The sequence below is a fragment of the Lepidochelys kempii genome, chromosome 11, assembly GCF_965140285.1.
Source record: "Lepidochelys kempii isolate rLepKem1 chromosome 11, rLepKem1.hap1, whole genome shotgun sequence".
Taxonomy (NCBI): Eukaryota; Metazoa; Chordata; order Testudines; family Cheloniidae; genus Lepidochelys; species Lepidochelys kempii.
This window is the reverse complement of record NC_136390.1, coordinates 1213954-1227485: the sequence shown is the minus strand read 5'-3', so window position 1 is coordinate 1227485 and position 13532 is coordinate 1213954.

Here is a 13532-nt window from a genome sequence, read left to right as displayed (position 1 = left end):
GTCCATTCATCCAGCCCATACTTTAACTTGCTGGCAAGAATACTGTGGGAGACCGTATCAAAAGCTTTTCTAAAGTCAAGGAATAACAAATCCACTGCTTTCCCCTCATCCACAGAGACATATCTTGTCATCAAAGGCAATTAGGTTAGCCAAGCATGACTTGCCCTTGGTGAATCCATGCTGACTGTTCCTGATCACTTTCCTCTTCTCTAAGTGCTTCAGAATTGATTCCTTGATGACCTGCTCCATTTTTCCAGGGACTGAGGTGAGGCTGACTGGCCTGTAGTTCCCCGGATCCTCCTCCTTCCCTTTTTAAAAGATGGGCACTACATTAGCCTTTTTCCAGTCTTTTGGGACCTCCCCCGATCACCATGAGTTTGGGCCATTTGGCCCACAAGGTGCCCTGTGCAGGACACCTAGAGAAAAAGAAAACCTTTGACTGCCTCGTGGCTGGCTTTTACTAGCCTGGAGTGTCCAGGATGTTGCAGACTACTGAGCGCCTTGCCCAGACTGCCAACTCTCAGAGGTTAAGGGGGTCAAATTGGCACCCCTTGTCTCATTGACCCTAGTAGAAACCCCCTTTGAGAGGACAGGGTTAGAAAAGAGCTCGGTAGGCCATCAATATACATTGGTAATAGTGGCTTATGCAACACATTATCCAGAAGCTATTCCCTTGTGATCTATCAACGCAAGCACAATAGCAAGTGAGTTAACAAAACTCTTTGCCAGGGTAGGCCTGCCATGGGAAATCTTGACTGACCAGGGACCTAACCTTACATTCAACCTGATGCAGGATATGTGTAGTCTCCTGAAGACAGAAAAGTTAAAAACATCATCCTACCAGCCACAGACTGATGGCTTAGTGGGACATTTTAACAAGACCCTCAAGGGGATGTTGAAAAAGTTTGTCGTCACAGACCCCAAACACTGGGATCACTGTTGCCTCTGTTACTATTTGTTATCCAGGAGGTTTCCCAAGCATCCATGGGTTTCCCCCCTTCCAGCTTGTTACATGGCAGACAGCTCTGGGACATCCTCAATTTATTACCGGAGTCCTGGGGAAGTCAGGGACCATGAGCGGAAAAACCTAGTCCAATACATCGTTCACTTGCAGAAGCAGCTGGAAAGATTGGGGGCATTTGCCCATGAGAGCCTACAGGAGGCTCAGCATCATCAGGCAATGACATACAACCATGAAGGCTGGTTAGGAGAGTTCAAGCCGGGGGACCAAGTTTTTCTGCTGTTGCCAAGCACAGAGTCCAAGCTACAGGTCCAATGGCAGGGACCTTTAGAGGTATTGCAACTTGTACATCATAGTGAACTGGGTCTGCTATGCCCAGACAAAAGAAAAGACACCCACATCTGCGATGTCAACCTACTGAAGGCCTGGAGTGACAGGCAAGCCTTCTTTATCACCCCACTCACCACTCAGCCTAAACTGAGACCAGAGCTTCCAACAACAGAGACTAATAATGCTGTCAAATTAGGGGAGATGCTTGGGGCTGAACAAAAGACCCAGATGGATCAGCTGGTACAAGCACTCCCTCAGGTATTCTCTGCCCTTCCGGAGTGTACCCACCTGACATATCATTGCATAGAGACCAACCCTGGACAGAGGGTGAGGGAGATCCCTCGGCCCCTACCCAAGACAATGTGGGACACCATCAAGACTCAATCCAAGCAATGCTAGACCTGAGTGTGGTGGAGGAATCCCACAGTGAATGGCCACTCCCATCCTGCAACCACCACCCCAGTGGTATCTATTTTGAGGATAATTGTTTAGTAGTATTGTGATAGCACCTAGGAGCCCTAGTCATGGATCAGGACCCCATTGTGCTAGGAGCTGGACATACACACAACAAAAAGATGGTCCCTATTGGGAAGAGCTTGCAACATAGGTTTATTGGGGTTGAATTCACCCTCTTCCTGCAGACACTGGCTAAGGCTTTAATTGCACCATGGGAGTCAGAGGAGATGGAGGTATAGAGCAAAGGCACCACACCCCTAGCAACCTTCCCAACAGCTCATATACACAGTGAACCAAAGGGAGAAGAGAATGGAGCCCTACTGAGGCCTCAGGGGAGGAGAGAAACCAACAGTATCCTCTGGGATCAGACAGCAAACAACAAAGGCACTCCAAAGCTGCCTCATTCACGGTTCCCACCATTCACAGGTGAGACAACATCACGTGGTAGTCAGCAGTATGGAAGGCATATGATACATTAATAGTATCAGCACTGAGACCTGACACTTGGATATTTCCGAGTGTCCACATTGCCTTGAGCCTGCAGAGACTGGAGCTTTATAAATAGCCCAGAAAGACTAGGGAGCCGCTGTGATGGGGGTGGGGTTGAATATTTATGAATATTGTCCCTGAGCTGCTTATCAGAATAGCTACTGCATAGCTATATCGGGGTAGTGCAGCGTTTACAGTACGCACATGCTGGTTTGTAAAATGATTTACTAGGAGGGCTGTTAGGGGGAAAGCAGGAAGGCAGAACAATGTTCTCCAGATAAGTCAACTGGCCACGGCAGACAGGTCGGGGTCATTAAGAGGCAGCCTGAGCTATTAGCTGTGAATATGCGACTTCTAAGTGCTAGCAAAGGTACAAGCCTTGTTTGTGCTAAAAATGGTATTGGATCGTCACTAGATAGAAATGGTGCAACTGTCACTAATAGTGCAGAAAAGGCAAAAGTATTCATTAAATATTCCTGTTCTGTAGCTGCGGAAAAGCCAGGTGATGTAGTCATATCAGATGGTGATGAAACACTTTCCATTCCAACAGTAACCCAGGAGGATGTTAAATAGCAGCTACCAGAAGATAAACATTTTTAAATCAGCACGTCTGGACAACTTGCACCCAAGAGTTTTACAAGAACTGGCTGAGGAGCTCTCCGGACTGTTAAAGCTAATTTCCAATAAGTCTTAGAACTGTGGGGAAGTTCCAGAAGACTGGAAGCAAGCTAATGTGCCAATATTTTTAAAAAGGTAAATAGGACAGCCTGGGTAATTACAGGCCTGTCAGCTTGACATAGATCCTGAGCAAAATAATCGAAAGGCTCATACGGGATTCAATGAAGAATTAAAGGAAGGTGATATAATTAATGCCAATTGACATGCGTTTATGGAAAATAGATCCTGTCAAAGTAACTTGATTTTTTTATGAGAATACAAGTTTGTTTGATAGAGGTAACACAGTTGATGTAATATACTTAGACTTCTGAAAGGCATTTGATTTGGTACCAGATGACATTTTGATTAAGAAATCAGAATGATGCAAAATCAACATGGCACATGTCGAACCAGATTAACAGATAGGTTTCAAAATGTAATTGTAAAAGGGGAATCTTCATGAAGAGTGCGTGTTTCTCATGGAGTCCCACCCACAAGGATCAGTTCTTGGCCCTGTGCTATTTAACATTTTTTTCAATGGCCTGGAAGAAAAGGTAAAATCCTCACTGATAAAGTTTGCAGCAAAAGGAAGATTGGGGGAGCAGCAAATAACAAAGAGGACAGGTTACTGACAGAGAGCAATCGGGATTGCCTAGTAAGATGCGTGAAAGCAATATGAGTTTTAACCTGGCCAAATATAAAGTCATACCTCTCGGAAGTGAATGTAGGCCGCACTCACCAGATGGGGGACTCTATCCTGGGAAGCAGTGACTCTAAATAGGACTTGAGGGCCATGGTGGATAATCAGCTGAACATGAGCTCCCAGCACAATGTGGTGGGCAAATGGGCTGTGACCCTTGGATGTATATACAGGGGAATCTAAGCGGTAGGGATGTTATATTACCTCTATATCTAGCACAGAGTGACTGCTACTGGAATACTACATCCCGTTCTGGTGTCTACAGTGCAAGATGGATGTTGGTAAATAGGAGTGGATTCAAAGAAGAGTTATGGAAATGATAAGGGATTGGAAAGCATGCCTGACCCTGAGACTCGAGGAGCTCCATCTGTTTAAATTAACAAAGAGAAGGCTAAGGGGTGACTTCATCACAGTCTATAAGTACCTACAATGCGGAGTGAGATAATAGAGGGGTCTTCAGTCTAGCAGACGAAGGTCTAACAAGATCCTGTTGGCTGAAAAATAATATCCACTTTGACTTAGGCTTAAATAGTTTCTTTTAGCTTTTATTTGTATGTGTTAAGACAACACTTATCTATGAATAGAGCCCTACCAAATTCATGGTCCATTTTGGTAAATTTCAGAGTCATAGGATTTTAAAAAGTTTCATGGTTTCAGATATTTAAATCTGAAATTTCACAGTGTTGTAACTGTGGGGGTCCTAGGGTGACCAGACAGCAAATGTGAAAAATCAGGACAGGGGGTGGGGGGTAATAGGAGCCTACATAAGAAAAAGACCCAAAAATCGGGACTGTCCCTATAGAATCGGGACATCTGGTGACCCTAGGGGGTCCTCACCCGAGAGGGGTCGTGGGGGATGGCACAAAGTAATTGTAGGGGGCTCATGGTATGGCCACCCGCACTTCTGGGCCGCTGCTGGCAGCGGCACTGCATTCAGAGTTGGATGCTCGGCCAGAAGTCACAGCTTTCTGGCCTCCCAGCTCTGAAGGCAGCACAGAAGTAAGGGTGGCCATATCAGGACATCCCTACAAGAACCAGATTTCATGGGGGAGACGAGATTGCATGGTCCGTGATGTGTTTTTCACAGCCATGAATTTGGTAGGGCCCTACCTATGAATTACATATACATGCAAAAGTAGATAAGGTAAGAAAAGTAAGTGATCACACATCGTGTTCTCAAGAAGAAAAGGAGGACTTGTGGCACCTTAGAGACTAACAAATTTATTTGAGCATAAGCTTTCCATAAGCCTGTTCTCAAGGATGGTAAATTCTTTAAATCTCTGGTCTCTGCTATGTTTATTCCTGTGTCTTCACCACTCTCTTGTTGTTAATCATCTATCTTTCATCCTCTGTTCCACAACTTTGTGTAGACTCCTCATTAAGACAGTCTCATGCGTATGTCACAATAACTAACCCAAACAAAGACATTTTTGCTTATCCTGCTAAAATGTACTTTTAGCTATCTACTTCTCTCATCCCTACTGGTTCCATCCAGTTTTTTGTTTTTAAATCTTATAGCAATTGTAATTCTTCTTACTGGTCTATTTTTGTGGCCTTGGGTTTTTACTTGTTAGCTTCGGGGGGCGGGAGGAGAGGAAGAAGGACACCCCTGGAGTTAACAATTCCGTCTCCACACTCTGCTTCACCCTGCTATTTGTATAGGTCATGCATTTTACAGATAAACACACAATAACCAATAACCCTGAAGCTGTTTCAGCTAAGTTCTGAAATGCTGCATTAGCAGAGACAAATACCAAAAGCAAAGATCCCTTTATATTTTCTTATAATGCTCTCCAGAACATTCATTTCTCTAACATTATTTAGTGTGTATATTTGACTAGCACAATACATTACAGAGCTCTCTAACAATCCAGTGGCTGGAAGCTGAAACTAGACAAATTCACACTGCCAGAACTGCAGGTACCGCCGCCCAGCCAGGCCCGTTGGGGTTCGCATGGTTGACGCACAGGGTGTTGTAGCCCAGGTCCCAGTGTAAGAGAGGGAGAATCATGGACTTCACCCCAGCAAAGGGAAGGGCATGAGGCTGAGCCATTGTGAGGGTTCACTCGGGGACACCAGAAAAGCGGTAAAGGTACAAGTAGCCCTGTGGCCAGGAAATCCTGGTGGGCAAGGACAAGAGGTAACTGTAGCGTCCCCTTAGGCCCCCAGTGGCAGAGGCCATCGGCTGTCCAGTATTTGCCGTTGGAGAAGAACAGTGTGAAACGCCAGCTGCAAAACTAGTGCTAGTGTCCATGCTGGCTCTCAAAATTCCAGATGACAAAATTCCCCCTTCCCGGAGGCTGACTTGCCTTGTGGACCCCCAAGTTTCACCTCGCTTACGAACGACTGGCGTACACAATCAGACCGAAAAATACAGACGTGTCACAGCACACTGGCACTGAGAGATGCTGACTTTCTCATTTTTACCATAGAATTATAAAAGAAATCGATTGGAATAGACATATTGTCCTTCCATTTCCGTGTGTGGCATGCAGAGCAGGATAAACAGTCATTGTCTGTAGGAAATGGTAGTTTGTACTGACTTTGCTGGTGCTTTGTATATAGTCTGTTGTAAAACTAGGGCAAACATCTACATGAGTTGACGCACCCCCAGAAGACCTCTGCGTACCCCCAGGCACACACCTACCACTGGGTGAGAACCACTTCTTGAAACGAGGATGAGGAAAGGGCTTAGAAGAGTGCTGCAAGGGTGACCTGTGGTCTGGGAATCACACCATACAGTGAGACTAAAGGTGCTCAGTCTAGTCAGCTCACTGAACGTGAGGTTGAGAGATGACCTGATCACGGTATAGAAATAGCATCGAATCAGAGAATCTCAGACTCTCAGGGCTGGAAGGGACCTCAGGAGGTATCTAGTCCCACCCCTTGCTCAAAGCAGGACCAATCCCCAACTAAATCATCCCAGCCAGGGCTTTGTCAAGCCTTAAAAACCTCTAAGGATGGAGACTCCACCACCTCCCTAGGTAACCCATTCCAGTGCGTCACCACACTCCTCGTGAAATACCTCCACAAGAGAATGATACATGATACTTCAGGGCTCGTTCCTGAAGCAGGCAGAGGCATAACAAAATCCAGTGGCTTGGAGTTCGGTTAGCTAAATTCAGATTTAAGAGGCAAAATGTTGGCCAGTGAAGGTAGTTAGTCACTGGAGCAGCTTGCCAAGGGGCATGGGAAATATTCCCTCATGGCGGGTCTTGAACCCAGGACTGGATGCTTTAGAAACGATGTGCTGACATTCCACAAGAAGTTACTGAGCTCAATGCAGGAACTGTCCCTGGCTTTTAGCAGCATCCGGAATGATAGCCCTCCCAGGACTGGCGCCCTAGGTGTATGACAGGTCACACTAATAATCATACTGAAAAGCTAATGACATGGCTAGCATCGGTGTGGGGGAGGAGATGCCAAGGCCTGAGGAACAATAAGGGGCAGAGAGATAAGGCCAGCTGGAAACACTGCCATCGAAGTGAGGGACAGTAGGGAAGGGGAGAGAGCGTCTGACTGACACTGTAGGCTGGGCCTGTCTAGTTGAGTGGCTAGTTTGGTGGCTGGCCTGAGCATGAGGCAGGAGGGATGGATTACTGAACCATTGATTGGCCACACCCAAATGCAGACTATTCCTTCTCTGTCCAAAGCGAAGGATGTGCCCTACCTGATCTCATCATACCAGTCACCACCGAGCACCTGACCCCTCCTTGTCAATCGGCTCCACTCCTCCAGCGCACCATTCCTGCCCGTTTGCTCTCCTTCCCTCCTGCTCCTCACCCGAGCATCTGCAATCTTCTCTCAGACACACCTACCTTGCTAAATCTGCTCTCTGTCCAGACTTGATCTCCTCTCCTGTCCATCCAGCCTCTCTCCTCTCTTCGGCCCAGCTCTCCTCACTTTTCCTCTACAGTCAGTCCCCTTTCAACTCCTACCCCGAGTCCAGCCCAGCCCTGCTCTCATCGCTGCCTGGATCAGCTCTGATGTCTCACAAGGACATTCTCCCTCTGGATCCTGGAAGAACATTTTTCTTCACATTTCACACTTGCCTTGTAGCTCATCCCCTGTTCCTTCCCCTTACGCTCCTGGCTAAGGGAACCTCCTGGGATCCAGTTGGGTCATTCAGGGCCTGGCCCTGGCTGGAAGCTCCCTGCAGTTAGTTTACCATCCTGTTTTTCAGCTGTATCCCTCAACTCAGGAGAAGGCTTCTGCGTCTCTTCCACTTCTACCAAGTTCATCAATGGCAAATGCATCACAACCGAAAGGTAAGGAGGGGCCATCAGCTTCCATTCATGGTCACCGCTTAAGCACGTAATTCCCGCTATTATTGTTATTTATTATTTATACTGTGGCAACACACATTATAGCCCCACTGCGCTAGACTCCGCGTGCACATGACAGGAAAAGACAGGCCCGCCCCAGAGAGCTCCCAAGGGACGGGCAGGAGGAGAGACAGCAGATAAGATGAACAAACAGGAAGGAGGAGAGAGAACAGTTTGATATAATGAGCAGCAGTCGAGCACACCAACTGCCTAAGCCTTTTGCAAGCCCCCCAGCGGAGGGGAGTTTAAAGGGGGGATTTGAAGACGAAGTGCAACGCAATGGCCTGATGGATCTTCATGGGAAGCGGGCATGCGTAAAAGGGCAGAAGGGGAGAAGACCTGGAGGAGCTTGAGAGCCCCCTGGACTAGTAGGGAGAGCGAGGTGGGAGTCAGTGTGTCAGTAATGTGCAAGAGTTGACAGGGAGGGCAGGTCGAAGCTAGGAAAGGCCTCAGGCAAGGCCAAACAGCCTGAAATTGGTGTGGCAGGAAAATGAGTCCTGGAAAAGGAGGCGGCGGCAGCAGTGGTCAGTGGGATGGGCCAGGCAATTGCGAGCAGGTTGTGTTTGGGGCGGTGCAGAAGGGGGGCCAGTGGGCGCAGCGAGCTGGGGGGACGCAGCATCAGAACAGGAGGAGGTTCACGGGAGCAGCATTTTGAACAAACTTGCGGGGGCAAGATCAGGTCTCAAGTGGCAAGAATTCTCCGCACAGTGCGGCATTAGGACTGTTTCCTGAACGGAGCCATGTGGCCTGACTTGCTTTGTGAAGAGAACATCTGCCAATCGTGGGTGTGTGGGTGGGGGAAACGTGTGTCCTAATGGGTGCTGCCCCTCCTTTGCCTGGGTAACTCTACTGTCTGTTTTCCAGGACCGTGGCGAATAGGCAGGAGCGGGCAGATGTTGAAGGAGATGGGGAGCTGAAATCTGTCCGTGTTAATGGTAAGGAGCAAAGGCCAAGATTTTCAAAAGTGATGGGTGAATTTGGGAACCTCAGTTATTGGGTGCCAAGCTTGAGACAGTTGAAAGGGAGCTGATTGTCAAAAAGAGTGCTGAACCCCCTGGAATTCCCTGGAAATCAGCGACCCTTTAAGGGGTCTCAAGTTGGGCACCCAAGAACTGAGGCTTCTAAAAATCACTAGCCGCGTTTGAAACTCTCAGCCAAGGCTTGTAGGGCTGTTTAGTGTGAGAGATGACAATAAGACCTCCTGGAGGTCATCAGGAACACACAGAGAAGACCTGGTTTCACAATCCTGATACTTCTAAAGTTAAAAGCAAACAAACAAAATCAACCCCCACAGCGCTGAAAAAAACCTAACAACACAAAAGCCCAACCATTGAGATCTTCTCTATCAATATCATATAGAAGTAAAACAGGATTCAAGCAAGAGGAAAGGTTACAGGCAGTGCTCCATATTGTAGGGGAAATATTTAAAAAACAAAAACAAAAAATAAAAAACACTCCAGCAGGAAATTCAAAGTTAGTTACACTAAGAAAACCCAAATATTAGAAAGTGTGGAAGTGCAGTTAAAATGCTGAATTAACCTTGGCTCTGTCCTCATCCTCCCACCTTCTACTCAGAGTAAAGCAGATGTGTCAACCAGGACACACTATTTCTTTATCACAGGCAGGTACCATAGTAAACCCTGGATACTTTGAGGAGGTAAGCCAAGAATACCCGGTGTATTACAAAGTGTAAGGCAGGAGATGGGGGTATTGCTGCCTTGCTAAAGAAGGGCAATTAGTGGCTGATCTCTGGTCAAGTGGATGGCACATAGAGAGAGGTGGGTGCGTAGGAACATGCCTGTATGTGGCATATGAGACTGTGTAGTATGGGAGGGGGCTTTTCATTCACAGAGAAGCAATTTTATTTTGAAGATTTTATGCCACTAAGAGAATCTTTTAAAAGTAAAAATACAATCTTAGCCCTGATGCGGCAAACGCTGCGGCACGTGCTCTGCTGTAAGTACATGACTAGTCCCGCTGAAGGCAATGTGGCTCTTCATGTGAGCCAAGCTATGTACCCGCTGACTGCAGGTTGGGGGCCTTCCTTTGCAATATTTGTTTCTAGGTGATAGCAGTTTTAAAAATTCAATTGTCACTGTCTCAGGGGTGCTCACTCACCACAGGTGGCGCCTCCTCTTGGTCACTCTGGGGAATAGCTCTCTGCCAGGTCTGACGCCTTTCCTTTTGGTGTCTGCCCCCGCTGTCCTTTCTCTCTCTAAGGCCCCTCTCTCGCCTTTGCAAAAAGAAAAGGAGTACTTGTGGCACCTTAGAGACTAACCAATTTATTTGAGCATGAGCTTTCGTGAGCTACAGCTCACTTCATCGGATGCATACCGTCATCCCTAGAGCTGACCCCTTGAACCCAGCTGCCAGTGCCAAAGGGCACATGCCTTCAGCCACCGTTCACCGAGTCTCTTGGACCCAGCCTCTGCCCGCTGCTGCTGAGCGAAGGCCCAGCTGTGGGGCGAGTCTGGGCCTCACCAGTTACTGTGCTGGGTGGTTTCCCAGCGGAGGATGCACTGGTGCCAGGGTTCGCAATTCTTGCACCGCCTCCCCCCGGCCCGCCAAGTGACAGGGTTTTGGCTGGAGCCCAGTCTTGCGATGGCACAAGACACGCCAGCCCTCTGGCAAATCTGAGCCCTCTGGTTAGCTGCCTGCCCCACTTGCCAGCCTCCTGGAGCAAAGCAGCCAATGAGAGCTGCTCCAGGCAGAGCTCTCTCTCCCTCCTGCCCTCTCCCTTCAGTAACCCAAGGGCTTTCTCGCGGTGAGAAGGGGGGGCGCAGAAAGAGTCCAGCAACTCAGGGCAGCTCCACTCCTCCTCCCCTCCTGTGAGCAACAGGGACGGGATGCACCTCTGCTCCCTCCTCCCCTCCTTCCTACAACACCTGGCCTGGGAAGAGGTGAAGAGACCCTGGAACTGCCCCCCAACTTGGGTTATCCTGTGGCAGTCTCCAGGCCTGGGGGTGGCGGGGGTGAAGAACCACAGGAGCAGCAGAGTTGAGGCTGGAGGGCTGAACTGACAGGAACCTGGGGATGTGTGTGAACGGATAGTGAACTGAGGGGAGGGTGGGGGCAGGGGCACAAACAGAACGTACATGGGAGCAGAACTGATGCGGGGACTGGGGGATAGAATTGTTTGGATGTTGGGGGCAGAATTAATTGCAGGGGCGGGGACAGGCAGCTGTGGGGGTGATGGGTGCCATACATTTGGGAGAGTGGGTGATAGTAACCATCAGCCCACACATTGAGTTCAACGGACAGACCAAAAAACAATATTGTCTTTTAAAAATGAAACAAGATTTTGGGGCCCAGTCTCATTATTTTGGGGGCCTGGCTCATGATTTGGATCTCTTGTGGTTGGCAGTACTGGGGATGGGGCATTTCAAGCTCGTTACTGGTTACTGTCCTAGACACTTTTCTCGTGGGGTGCTGGGGGTGCTGAGCCCAGGATCATGGCTGCTGCTCTACAGCAGAAGAGACGCCCAAGTTCTCTCTTCTATGAATGCTAATGAGGGTCAATTCTTGCAGGGGTGGCTGTTGACAAGACATACAAAAGAGCAGTAGGGAATGAATCTCATGCTGGGCCTACGGACCCTCGCCCTGGGCCTCACACATCTCGTCAGAGGCAAAAGAAGCCACACACCAGATACAAGTCAGCTTCTGGCGACAAGCTGCTGGCTGGGAAGAGCAGGCCACAAGCCAGGCGAAGCTTACTACAGGAGGGAAGCAGCATACTACTGGCCGCAGCACCGGCCAGGGAGAGCAAGACACAGGCTGAAAGGAGCACACCAGGGACTGGGGAGAGCGCTCTGCAGGCCAGGGAGAGCAGGTCTGAGTCATATCTGGGAGCTGAGTCGCATGCCGGAAGGAGAGAATTGCATGCTGGGAGGAAAGACTTGCACGCCAAACAAAAATTAGATCCCAGATATGCTGGCCACAAGCGGTCTCCAGCTGGCAGGAACCAGTCGCATGACAGACGCCAAAGAGAAGAGGTCAGGTGGCTAGAAGCGGCTGCTGGGTGTGATGAGCTGGATCCTGGGTGGAATGAACTACCTGGTGATTGGAAGAGTCTCCCACAAAGTGGACGATGGTTGCTACTGCGTGGAATGAATTGGCAGCCTGATACAAGTCAGATCCCAGCTGGGACGGAGAAGAGGATGCAATACTTTGGGACAGCGTGTCTAACACGCATGACGCTCCTGGTGGGAGAGAGTCAGCTGCCAAGTGTAACAAGGATACTCCCAAGAGGAACAAATCATCTGCTAGATGGAAAGAGACAACTCCTGGGTAGAACCATACATTTGCCTAGGTGGCCAAGCCAACCCCCATGCAGGGCAAGCCAGCTCCAGTGTCATACAACTCCACTCTTGGGCAAAAGCAGCTGGTTCCAGGGTGGAACGAGATGGATATGGGACGGGATGAATAAGTTGCCCTGTGGAACAAGCCAGCTCTTGGATACAATCAGTCAGCTCCAGGGTGGGGTGAATCAGCTGCCCTGCAAAATAAGTCTGCTCCCAGATATAATCAGTCAGTCCCAGGGTGGAACGAGCCAGCTCCCAGTCAGAAGCAGTCCTGAAGTTTCGTCCTCTGATTCCAGCTGTTCCCGAAACCAGCTTCACACCAGGGAAGGGAGAATGCTGTGAATGGCTGGGACCCACTGGGAAAGAGGTTTCCAGGGGGCATTGGCCCGTGGGCAAGCAGCTGTTCAATAAAGGACAGGACCAGGGCTCTCTGTCTGTCTTTATCATTCACTGAGAAGTCAGATGCTGAGGAGTTGCTTAGGCAGGGACAGGAGCAGAGCTCCCAGGGGCTGTCTGACCTCCAGAGGCCCAGTGGTGTCCTGGGCATTAGGTCCTTAGGGCCACCTCAGTGTTGCTGGTGGTGCCCCTATTGGCACATGGTTCAGCTGCATATTGATACCACACACCTGTTGTGGGCACTATAGACAGGAGGACGTGGTCCTGCTCGTTACTCACACACAAAGGTGATGGGGGCGTATAAGAGCCCAGAGAGCCCCTGGCTCTCCCAGGTGCTGTCAGGAGGTTACAGCCCCCTGACTGCTGTGGCTCGGTGCTCTGGTTTGGCTCTCTTGGAGGGGTGCCCAGGGAAGGGAAATGGGGGGCACGTGCACAAGAACACTGACTTAATACAGCTTTGAAACTTCACTGTGCAGAAGAAAAATGCTGCTTTGAACCATCTTATTTTAAATGAAAAAAGCACAAAAACAGTTTCCTTCCCTTGTCAGATCTTTTTTTTTAAAATGACCCTTTATTTTTTCAGTTGTATACATCTAACACAGCACTGTACTGTACTTGCCTTTTTTGTGTGTGTCGGCTGCTGCCTGATCGTGTCCTTCTGGTTCCAAATGAGGAGTGTGGTTGACCGGTCAGTTTGTAACTCTGGTGTTCGTAACTCTGAGGTTCTACTGTTGGTGAGTACTAGTGTTAGGTGGATTAGCCCTGAAGCTCTGTACGGAGTGTAGTAACATGCTCCCCTGCTCCCCACACCCACTGCCTTTAAACAGCCCCAGGCAGGTGGCTTCTGGCCTGGCAGGCTTTGGGGATAAAGAGGGCACACAGCTACCTTTGGCATAGGGGATGACCTGAATGTGAAG